Source organism: Mesoplodon mirus (assembly GCF_964341445.2).
Source record: "Mesoplodon mirus genome assembly, chromosome: 1".
Taxonomy (NCBI): domain Eukaryota; kingdom Metazoa; phylum Chordata; class Mammalia; order Artiodactyla; family Ziphiidae; genus Mesoplodon; species Mesoplodon mirus.
The window spans coordinates 210,606,032-210,618,713 of NC_138976.1; positions in this window are offsets into that span (position 1 = coordinate 210,606,032).

Here is a 12,682-nt window from a genome sequence, read left to right on the forward strand (position 1 = left end):
AATTCCTCAAAAACCACATTCCAAAATTCTAGATAAAATAGATTATCTGAATAGTTACATAACCACTAAGGAAACTGAATTTATAATTTAAAAATTCCTGAAAGAGAAATATCCAGGCCCAGATGATTTCACTGGAGTATTCTATGAAACATTTGAAGAAGGATTAATTTTATACAGGCTCTTCCAGAAAACAGAAGAGGGAACATTTCCTAATTTATTTTATGAGGCCATTGTACCTTGATGCCAAAAGCAGACAAAGTACAAAACTGTAAAAGTACATACCAGTATCTCATGAAGATACAAGCAAGAATTCTCAAACAAGTTAGCAAATTAAATCAAACCATGTATAAATAGCATGATATCTTATGACCGAGTAGAATTAATTCCACATATGCAAAGCTGGTTCAATATTAGGAACTCAGCAATGAAAAAGAGTGAACTATTGATAAAAGCAACAACATGGATGAATTTCCAGAAAATTACGTTGAGTGAAAAAAGCCAATCCCAGTAGGTTACATACTATATGATTCCACTTTTATAATATTTTTTAAAGTGACAAAATTATGAAGAAAATAGTAATGCTTAACATGGGTTAAAGGTGAGGTTAGGGGGACAGGAGAGAGGTGGGTGTGACTGAAAGGGCAACATGAGGGATCTCTGTGGTAATGAAACTGTTGTGTATTTAGTGGTAAATATATGGACATATGCATGTGGTAAAATTGCATGAGGTAACTATACACATGCACACACACAAATTCTTATATATGAAACTTGGAAACCTGAATATGATTGATGGATTGTATAAATATGAATATTTTTGTTAAATACTTGTACTATAGTTTTGCAACATGTTGCCACTGGAGAACATCATGAAGGGTACACAGGATCTCTATTTTATTTCTTACAATTGTATGTGAATGTACAGTTATCTCAAAACTAAAGTTTAGCTTTAAAAGAGAACCACGGTAATTTTTTTTTTTTTTTTTTTTTTTTTTTTTTTTGCGGTACACGGGCCTCTCACTGTAGTGGCCTCTCCCGTTGCGGAGCACAGGCTCTGGACACGCACGGGCCCAGCCGCTCCGCAGCATGTGGGATCTTCCCAGACCAGGGCACGAGCCCGTGTCCCCTGCATCGGTAGGCAGACTCTCAACCACTGCGCCACCAGGGAAGCCCTAGAACCAAGGTAAATTTTAAGCCACAAAACTCTGTAGAGACTCCTGCTCTAATCCTGGATGTACTCCATCCCATTAGGGTTAGAGAAGAATTTTTAGGACACATTTTAGGCCTTTTTTCTTTTATGAATTTTACAGTATTGGAGTTAGTTGGAATTCACGTATTCCTGCTATGCTGTAGGAATGCACAATGGAATAGAGTAATCAGAAACAAAAGATTCTTCCTGTCTCCCAATGCACAGGCCTTTCTCCTCACTGCTAATGGTTAATTTTACATCACTTAGGCTGGGGCACAGTGCCCAGATATGTGATTAAACACTCTGGATGTTTCTGTGAAGGTATGTTTTGTAGGAGACTAACATTTCAATTGTTGGACTTTGAGTAAAGCAGTTCACCCTCTAGGATATGGGTGGGCTTCATCAAATCAGTTGAAGGCATAATAGAACAAAGACTGATCTTCCCCAAGCAACAAGGAATTTTGCCTTTGGACTCAAACCACAACTCTTTCCTGAGTTTCCAGGCTTGCTGGCCTCTCCCGTCAGATTTTGGATTCACCGTGCCTCCAAAATCGAGTGAAGTTCCTTAAATGAATCAATTCTTCTCTATATACACATCCTGTTGTTGCATTTCTCTGGAGAACACTGACTAATACACTTTATATTTCTATCCTTTCCCTCTTTTTCCCCTCCTTTCTCTTATGGAATCCCTCATTACTTTATCTCCCTCTGCATATGGATGCACTATGGCCGGCTTTGGCTTCAAGGTAATATTCCAGGGCCTTATGAGTTTGCTGCTTCTCTCTCTCTCTCTCTCTCTCTCTCTCTCTCTCCCTCTCCTCCCTTACCTTCTTTAGTCCCATGTTCTTTTATTTGTGGGAAAGAGCAGGAAAGGAAATGGGTGGTGGTGGTGAGATTTTTGTTAGGTTTATGAATTATCCTAAAGGGAAATTTCAAGGATGTAGATAGATGATAGCAAATGAAATTCTCTCTCCACAAATGAGCTGTCTCCACAATCTATGGGCTACTGATTGTAATCTTATAGCTGGTATGCTTGTGCAAATCTAAGGAGTGTTTGAAGCTAGGATAGGAGCCTATACAATTCAGCTAGCAGGAAGGAGAGAGGTCATCACCCTGAGAGATTCTGAAGACACATGGAGACCCTTTGTAACTAAACAGTTGTGTGCCAGAATGTTCTGACCATTGCCCCCTGCCCCAACAGGTGGGGGCTTACCATTTCACGACAACATACATCAGTTGCCTTTCTTGAACATGGGTATGATGAGAGGCCCCTCCAATAAACTTCAGTTAATTTGATGTTTTCCATCATTTTGACATGTCTGCAGTTCTTCATCCTGCAAAACTAAGCTAATAGTAGTATATCACTGAAATTGTACTTCATAGTTCGGGAACACAGCCGTTACAAAGTAGAATATAATAAAACCTAAAAAAAAAAAAGAAAAAAGCCTGAGGAGTATGGTTATAGGAAGAAACAAAGCACAAAAGAACTCTTGGAAATTGAAAGTATTCTTGTGAGACAAAATTAAGCTTGTTTTTTCCTGAGTATACAAAAGCCAACAATATTTATTTATTCTTCATATGATGAACAGCTAGTGTACATAAAGTCATAGTTTTCATGTCCTCCCCTTTTTCATATTTAACCTTTTTTTCTTCTCAGTATCATCACTCCAGTGTATGTATGTATGTAGACATTCTATAATCATGCATAATGTAAGATAGTTAAAGCTTTAATTTTCAATCATGAATAAAATTACACTTATATTAAGATAATGTAAATTCTACATGGATAATGTAAATTTCAGAATTTAAGCCTTTAAAGATCAAAGATTATGCATATAGGGGTTGGCATGTGCCTGCCTGTGGGTCCAGTCTGGCCCACTACCTGTCCTTGTAAATACAGTTTTGTTGTTACATGGTCTCTCCTGTTTGTTTGTTTGTTGTCTATGGTTGCTTTCATCCTACAACAGCAGAGTTGATTATTTGCAGCAGAAACGGTATAGTCCTTAAAGGCTAAAATATTTACTGTGTGGTCTTCTACAGAACAAGTTTGCTGACCCCTGATATTTGTAGGAAAGAATAGAAGTAAAATTATTGCATGGTAAATAAGTATGTTTGTTTACTCAATGTTAAAATTCTGATTTCCATAGGAAACTTTAGCCAAAACATGTTCATTAGTGATTTTCAAGGTTTCAGTAAAAGATCTTGGATGTTAAATTCAAAAAATTTTAAAGACCAATGTGTCAATCTTGATGTTAAAATCTTCAAGGAACACATTTTTTAAATTTACATAGACTTTCTGTAAAGTAGCTCTATAGGTTCAGATGATATGTTGCACTGTGTACAAATCACTAAACCACTGGTTTTCTGACTAGTTTGAATTCATGTTTATATTTTTATCTTAAACTTATTTTTTTGTTTTATTTGACCAGAACAACATACATAGGAAATTGAAGATAGTTCAATTAATTAGGCTTTTTGGGAGAAACTATGCCATATTTATATAAAATACATTATGCTAACATTACTTGTATATTGTGATAAAAACATGGAGACAATATATTATGAAAGTTTTCTAATATGAAAAATATCTTCCCTTTTACATTTATGGACCAAGTCTTAAAATTCTTTAAATTGTTTTAAAGCAGTGAATGCATAACATTCTTTCTTCTGTTGTAATCCACTGTCTATGGTCATTCATTTAACTCACTGCTATACTTTTATTCCTCAGAACTGCAGATGCAGAAGGAAAAATCTCTTTAAGGGGCCATTAGACATGGATTTTTTCCTTTTTCCTTTGAAACATTTGAGTTCATGTTCAATTACTGAAGTACTTATTGGTCTGAAAAATCAATTGGCACAAGAGCAGCTGTAGATTATAAAAGAATTTACCAACTGATTAATTATTCTCTATGTCCTGAAAATTTTTATGATTAACTGAAAAGCATTACTATGGTAACATTTTATTTTTTATTTTTCCTTTTATTGAGGAATTCTGGGTGTTAAAAACCATGCTAAGGTTTAGGGTTTCCCAAAGTGGACTTTGTAATTCTTAATCACTTTTATTTATTTACTTATTTTTAAATTATTTTTTATAGCAACAGCATGGTTTTATTTTTTTTATTTTTAAATTTATTTATTTATTTTTGGCTGTGTTGGGTGTTTGTTCCTGTGCATGGCCTTTCTCTAGTTGTGGCAAGCGGGGGCTATCCTTCGTTGCGGTGCACGGGCGTCTCATTGCAGTGGCTTGTCTTGCTGAGGAGCACGGTCTCTAGGTGCACAGGCTTCAGCACTTGTAGCATGCAGGCTCAGTAGTTGTGGCACATGGGCTTAGTTGCTCCACAGCATGTGGGATCTTCCTGGACCAGGGATCAACCCCGTGTCCCCTGCACTGGCAGGTGGATTCTTCACCAGTGCATCACCAGGTAAGTCCCCTTAACCACGCTTAGTTAAAATTTGCCACATTACTAGATAGGCACAAAAATTATGATGAATGAATAGTCTTATTAGAGGCTATGGCTCCCATAAGGGCAGCGTTAACTGTATTTAAATCATTCACCATATTTTATACAGAAGATACTGAACGGCACACATGTAATGATGTGTTGTTTACCACTGGCCTTAGACTTTATGCCTAGCCGGGAGTATAAACAGGCCAAGGAGAAGGCAGGTGCTGCTTTTCTCTCCCCGTCACAGACAAATCACAGACAAGTAGACAGTAGTGCAATACTGAAGGCTCAGCTGTCAGAACTTTAGAATTACAACAAAATATTTCTTGGAAACTGCAGGCCAGAAATGTACGTACCTGCCACGAGTTTTGAAAACGTGGACAGCCTAGCTTAACAAAATAAACTGACTGATAGTTCAATGAGTTGAACTAGAGACCAACCATGGTGGGACCCCTGACTGAAAGGATGTTCACTTTCACAGTGAAAGTCCAGCAGGGTCAGCACTTGTGAGTGATTATCAAGGCCATTTCACAGGAGCTTCTAGGTCTAGCAACACACACACACGCACACACAGAACAAACTAAATTTATTGAATAGTTTGCTGAGGGGTTTTTAAGTGTTAGGAAGGGGTTTCATGGTAGCTCTTCTTGTTAGTATTGAAAGCTAGCCTCTTAGACCAGATGGAATGAGTAGTTTTCTGTAAAAGGGTTAGGTAGTCAATATTTTAGTCTTTGTAGCCTTTATGTTCTGTGTTGCAACTACTCACCTTTGTTGTTGTATGTGAAAGCTTCCACAGACACAGCATGAAGACAGAGTGTGGCTGTGGTCTAATAGACCTTTATTTACAAAACACCTGGTTGGCTGTAGTTTGCTGCCCAGTGTTATAGACGGTTCATAAAATACATCTCATTTTTGATTGATGAAGAAAGAATCAGGTAGGTCTGCAAAGGCCTGGTATACTGAGTTTATTTAAGGTTCATGGTATTTTTCATCAGCTTCAGCTGGAAGGAAGCAAGGAAATGGAAGAAGGCATACAAATTTGACATCTGTTAGAACTATTTTAGGTGGAAATGTTTCCATTTACAACAGTTAAAAAACACTGTGAAAAGCAGGTCTTGGATTGCTTGGGGTCACCAGGAACCAAAATCCTTGAAGGGGTTGCAGGCCTAGACTATGTCTTTGTGTTTTACTGCCAAGTGCACACATCGTGATAGAGAACCCACACATAAACCTCTAGGAAATACTTGTCTAGGATGGGGGAAACGCCTTCCAGTTCATTTCCCACATAGTTCTCTCTCCACTTCTTTCAACAGCTATACCTCATTCACTCAAATGTTGAGAACCCCATGGTATTCAGCCTCTTGGGAGACGTGGGAGGAGTCAGTGTGTGTTTGTTCTGGACTCTGGTTCTGTGGGAAGGGAGAGCATTATTATAATGGCCTTCAATCTCAAGCCTTCCTAAGTCCTCCAACAGCTGAATGAGAGCCCCGAGCCACACACTCAGCTTCCCACAATGCCAGTGAAGGGCACCCACCCACACCCCAAAGCCCTGCCACCCTTGGCCCCACCCTGTTCGCTATGCTTATGTGCCAGTGATCCAGCCCCAGGATTCAGGACCTTCAGCCACACCCTCCCTAGTCCTCTAGTCATGGACTGAAGATCTGGAGCACTCAGCTTTATACCCAGTCCAGGGCACTGTCTCTTTAGCCCTGCTCCCTCACCCTAATCCCCAGTGCCCCAATGTCCCAAATCTTGACAAGGCTCTGCCCAGGACTGGCCATATCCCTTTGCCTCAGGCACTGAGTGATCATGCAGGGTCAATCTCCCTAGGCCCAAAGGCTTTGCTGGCTCAGGGGGATTTCCATGGAAAAAAGGAAAGAGTTCTCAGTTTTAGGAAATTAGAAAATCTTGAATGGATAGATGGAAGAATAGACGATCACTGGCTCCAACAGCTCAACTGGCAGTGTCTAGACCTTGAGTGGACCCTGGGTCAGCTCTGGTGGGGATAGCTTGGGACCACCTGGAGATGGGGACCAGGGCCTTAAAAGCACCATGTTTACAATAGAGTCCCTTGGCTTTAGCTGCATCTCCCAGAGCCAGAGCTAAGCCACAGGGAAGTTGTGTGTGTATGTGCACACATGCACGTGTGTACTAGTGTGTGTGGGGTGTGCTGTGTTCTGGGGTCAAAACAGAGAAAATGGCACCTCCTTATTCTAAGTAACTATGGTGCTGATTCTCTTCTGTATGGAAACAAATGAACTAAAATCCAGTCAACTTCTTTTTTCAAATGGTAGAAAGAGAGGAAGAAATTGTTTTCTATTAAGTACTCACAATCTCTTAGAGGCACTGTAAGGCCTGGCCTATGGTTGGGCCCAGCCAAGCACAGGATAAAGGGTCTGTCTTTTCAGCTTACTTAGGAAGCTTCTGGGTTTCCTCACCAAGCCACTGTTTGTTCCTTCCTGGGTCTCCCAGAAGGGTGGCGGTTTGGAATCAGCACCCACCCTGCCCTTCACCCCTGTTCCATCACAGAAGGAACCAGACTGAAGTGTGCAAAGCCCTCTCAGAAGAAATGGTCCAGGAGGAGAGGAGGTGGCACAAAGGGACATGTGGCTCCAGGATATAGGGTTTCCCACATAGGGTGTTATATGAGCCTTTGGGAAAAGAACTGGATACTCATTTATGCTTTTAGACCATGAATCTCTTACTCCAATGGCTGCAGGGCCTGGACCTTTCCTGTTCATGAGAGGCCCAGGTCCACAGTGGGGACTGAGAATGGGGAGCTTAGGCTAACTTTGAGATAGTGCTTGCCCCTTGGCCCTACCCCTAAAGTTCTTTGAGCTCCACTGGTTTTTGTCCTTCCTTTTAAATCTCTGTAGTGGAGGCTCTTGGAGGCCCGTAGGTGCCTTCACTGGGGTGGGGCACCTCTTCCCTGGTGGCTGTGAGTGTTGGTACTAATGGTTCACAGTTGCTGCCTTCTCAGGGAATTGCCCCTCAGTAGGCACATACTGCCTCACTCAGTAACTCACACATCTGTGGTATCAGCCAGAAACTAGTGACTGGTGGTGTGGTGGGGGTGTCAAATACAGCCCTCTTCTCTCCAGGGGGACCAACTCTGTTTGCCATTCATGTTCCAGAGGTCCCTTGGGGACCAAGCTGATGTTACTTTCCAGATCACATCTTTGTTTTGTTTTTTCCCCATGCCTTATCCTGTCTTCCCCACTCCCCTGTTTATGAGAGCATTCTCTCAATCATTGTCCCATGTGTCCCCATCTAACTTTTGCTTCTGGTGAGCCTGACCTAATGCAGTTGGTATTGGCAGTAGTCCTAAGAAACAGATGAGATTCTAGAGATGAATCACCTTTTAGCTAGAGGCAAGGATGACCCCACGTGTAGTGTTAGATGGAGTATTCCTAATCCCTGGTATGCTTCAGCAGTGACTGCTGATGAGGAAGTGGAGGCACTGGGCAGTGCAACCTCTAGCATTGGAGAAGTCCTGAAAAAAGAGTAACCAAGAGCTATGGCATTAGGTAGCTGTAGCTTACTGCCACTGCTGCTGTAGAGGAGATGATGAACCCCAATCTCCCTTACAGGAGAATTCAGAGTGTGTGGTCTCTGTAGGAGCATGGGGTAAACTTTTCTCCCTCACAAGGCTCTCAGCATCCTCACATCAAGCCAGATGTGACCTGAGTTAAACTCATGTGCCAGATCCCAGTTTGTATTTCTGGTGCATCCCACATGTAACAGTCATCAACTGTTTTTTTCTAAACATTTTTAAGCCTGTTAAGATTTTGCATTTATCAGCTGGCCTCTATGATTCATCCCCTATTCCCTTAACTGAATTGCCTTGAGGTAATTATGAACAGTCCCAGGTGTTCACTTAAGGATGGGTGGGCATCCTCATTTTATATCCTGTAAATACGGGTTGTAGCCACACTTTAAGCTTTTCAGTTTGGGGAAGAGAAGTGCTATAGGGCAGGTTTGGTGATCAAGCCTGATAACCAGAGTTCAAATCCTAGTTTATATGTGTGACCTTAGGGGCAAGGTAGTTAACCTCTCTGGGCCTCCATTTAGAAATCTGTAAATAGGGGAAGGATGTTGCAGATAACGGCACCCATCTCACAGGGTTGTTGTGTGGATTAAATAAGTTAATAAATGTAAAGTGGTTAGAATAGTATTTAGCATGAAGAAAGTATCATATAAATGTTAGCTGTTATTATTTCAACTCACAGAACTCCAAATCATGACTCTTTAAGTCAATATACATTACAGCCTGCAGTTAGAGAATGTTCTCTTAGCAAAGCTATACTTCATTCTTCCATGTCTTAGACAGACTGATTGGCTGAAGTCTGAAATCATCCCTGCCTTTGAGGACTGCATAGAAAGTAGCAAAATATAACAAACCCAAGTTAAAATTCTAGACTTTTTTTTTCTCCTTATCCTATATTTTGTGTCCCAGGATACGTAGGTATCTGCTTGATCACACATTTTCATCACCTTGTAATAAAGATCTCCAATTTTCTTGCCTGGAATAACTGAATATTCTTTTCTACCCCATTCAGCCAATTTTAAATATTAGGGTCTGCACCTTGAAATGCCATTTCCAGGTGGGTCATTCTTCACCAAGAATAGAGGAAATTATATGGCAGTGGCTTAAATATATTGGACTTTATTCTTCTCACCTAATAAGAAATCCAGGGTTGGAGAGACAGCTCAATGATGTGATGAAGGACCCAAGTAACTTTTATCGCCCTGCCATATCATCTTTGGAAACTGTTCTTTTGCTTTCAAGTGTACATGACTGACCTGTAAAGGACAACAAAAGTTGGAAGTAGCCATGCTGGATCAGGAAAACAAGTACTTTCTCAGAAACTCTCAGGTGGTATTTCATTGGCAAGCATTGTGTCAAACTAACTATTTAGTGGCCAGTGTTCAGAACAGAAACAAAGGGGGGATCGGTGTCAAACTCTAAGTAATTGAAGGGAAACACCTGTTATTCTGTCTCTTTGCATTGTAGCTTAAAGAGAAAGAAGAGACACATGCACCCCAATGTTCACTGCAGCCCTATTCACAATAACCAGGGCATAAAAACAACCTAAATATACATCAGCAGAGGAATGGATAAAGAAGATGTGCTACATATATATAGTGGAATATTAGCCATAAAAAGCAACAAAATTGGGTCATTTGTAGAGATGTGGATGGACCTAGAGTCTGTCATACACAGTGAAGTAAGTCAGAGAGAGAAAAACGAGTATTGTATATTAATGCATATATGTGGAATCTGAAAAAAATTGGTATAGATGATCTTATTTACAAAGCAGAAATAGAGCCACAGACATAGAGAACAAACGTAAGGATACCAAGGGAGAAAGGGGGTGTGGGATGAGTTGGGAGACTGGGATTGATATATATACACTATTGATACTATGTATAAAATACATAACTAATGAGAGCCTACTTTATAGCACAGGGAACTCTACTCAGTGCTCTGTGGTGACCTAAATGGGAAGGAAATCCAATAAAGAGGGGATATATGTATATGTATAGCTGATTCACTTTGCTGTACAACAGAAACTAACGCAACATTGTAAAGCAACTATACTCCAAAAAACCAAAAAACCAAAAAAAAACCACTCCGCATTCTCAATGCAGGGGGCCTGGGTTCGATCCCTGATCAGGGAACTAGATTACACATGCCACAACAAAGATCCCACGTGCCACAACTAAGACCTGGCACAGCCAAATAAATAAACATTAAAAAAAAAAAAACAGAACAGAAACAAAAGGGTGGGAGTGTCAAATTCTAAGTAATTGAAGGGAAACACCTGTCATTCTGTCTCTTTGCATTGTAGCTTAAAGAAAAAGTATGCCTGGAGGAAATACTATTTATAGCTTCACTGTGCACCAGTATGGAGTCAATGAGAAATCCCTGATATGAATTTGTGAAGTGTCACAAGAACATTTTCAATAATGGATAGTACATACAGACATAAAATCAATAAAGAAGCAGCTAACTTTCAATAGCACTATAAACCAAATGGACCTAATAGACATATATAGAAAATTCCACCCAATAGTTACACATTATTCTCAACTATACATGGAACTTTCTCCTAGATCACATATTAGGTCACAAAACAAGTCTTAATAAAATTAGCAAGACTGAAGTATACTAAGTATCTTTTCTATCCACCATGGAATGTAACTAAAAACCAATATAAGAAAAGCTGGAAAATTCACAAATCTGTGGAAATTAAATAATATAATCTTGAGAAAGATTATTTTGTTTTCAAAAATGAAAACAAAAGAGAAATTCGAAAATATCTTAAGAAAAATTAAAATGAAAACAGCATACCAAAACATATGGGATACATCAAAAGCAGTTCTATAAGGGAAGTTTATAGTCATAAATCCCTAGATTAAGATAAAAGAAAAATCTCAAATAAACAACCTAACATCATACCTCAAGAATCTAGAGAAAGAAGACCAAAGTTGCCCAAAGTTAGCAGAGGGAAGGAAATAAAGAGCAGAGCAGAAATAAATGAAATAGAGACTAGAAAAACAATAGAAAAGATTAATGAAACAAAGAGCTGAGTTTTTTAAAAAGAAAAAGAAAAATTGACAAATCTTTAGCTAGTCTAACAAAGAGAGAGAGAAGATCCAAATAAAATCAAACACGTATGAAAGGAAACATAAAATGGATTCCACAGAGATAAAAAGGATTATAAGGGACTGTTATAATTAATTGTATGCCATGAAATGGGATAACCTAGAAGAAATGGATAATTCCTAGAAACACACAACCTGCAAAGACTAAATAAAAAAGAAAGAGAAAACCTAAAGAGATCTATAACTAGTAAGGAGATTGAATCAATAATCAAAAATCTCTCAACAGAGGAAAGCCCAAGATCAGATGTCTTCACAGATGAATTCTAGATCAGATGTCTTCACAGAAGAATTCTATCATCATTTGAAGAAGATTAATGCCAATCTTTCTGAAACTCTTGCTTTGTCCATTTGGGATACTATAACAAAATACACTGATTGAGTAGCCTATAAATAATAGCTCACCATTCTGGAGACTGGAAGTCTAACATTATGGCATCATCACAGTTGGATAAGAGTATTCTTTCTGATTCATAGTAACTTCTCCCTGTGTTCTCACATCATGGAAGGCGCTAGAGGTATTTTTGGAGCCGTTTATTAAAAAAAAAAAGCACTAATCCCCTTTATGAGTGTTCTGCCCTCATGACCTAAGCACCTCCCAAAGGCCCCACCAACTATTACTATCACATCAGGCATTAGGGTTTTCACATATGAATTTTGGAAGGACATATTCAAACCAGAGCAAACTGTTGCTAAATACTGAAAAACTGGGAACTCTTACAAACTAATTTTACAAGGTCAGCATTACCCTGATACCAAAACCAGACAAAGACACTACAAGAAAAGATAAAGTATCCCTGATGCACACAGATGTTAAAAACCTCATCAAAATACTAGCAAACCAAATTAAACAGCACATTAAATGGATTATACACATGACCAAGTGGGATTATACATATGACCAAGTACATTATACATATGACCCTGGGATTCAAAGATGGTTCAATATCCATAAATCAATCAATATGATACATGACATTAACAGAATGAAAAAAAACAAAACAAAACAATAGCCCCACATGATCATCTCAACAGATGCAGAAAAAGGATTTGGAAAAAACTCAACATTCTTTCAGATAAAAATCCTCAATAAACTAGGAATAGAAGGAAATTAACATAAAGAAGGCCAAATACGAAAAGTCCACAGCTAATATCAAACTCAATAATGAAAAAAGTGAAAGCTTTCCTTTATGAACAGGAAGGCAAGGATGTCCAATCTTGCCACTTTTATTCAGCATAGTTCTGGAAGTCCTAGACAGATAAATTAAGTAAGGAGAAGAAATAAAAGACATTCAAATTAGAAAGGAAGAAATAAAATTATCTTTGTAGATGACACAATTTTATTGGTAGCAAGTCCTACAAACTCCACAAAAAAAGAATT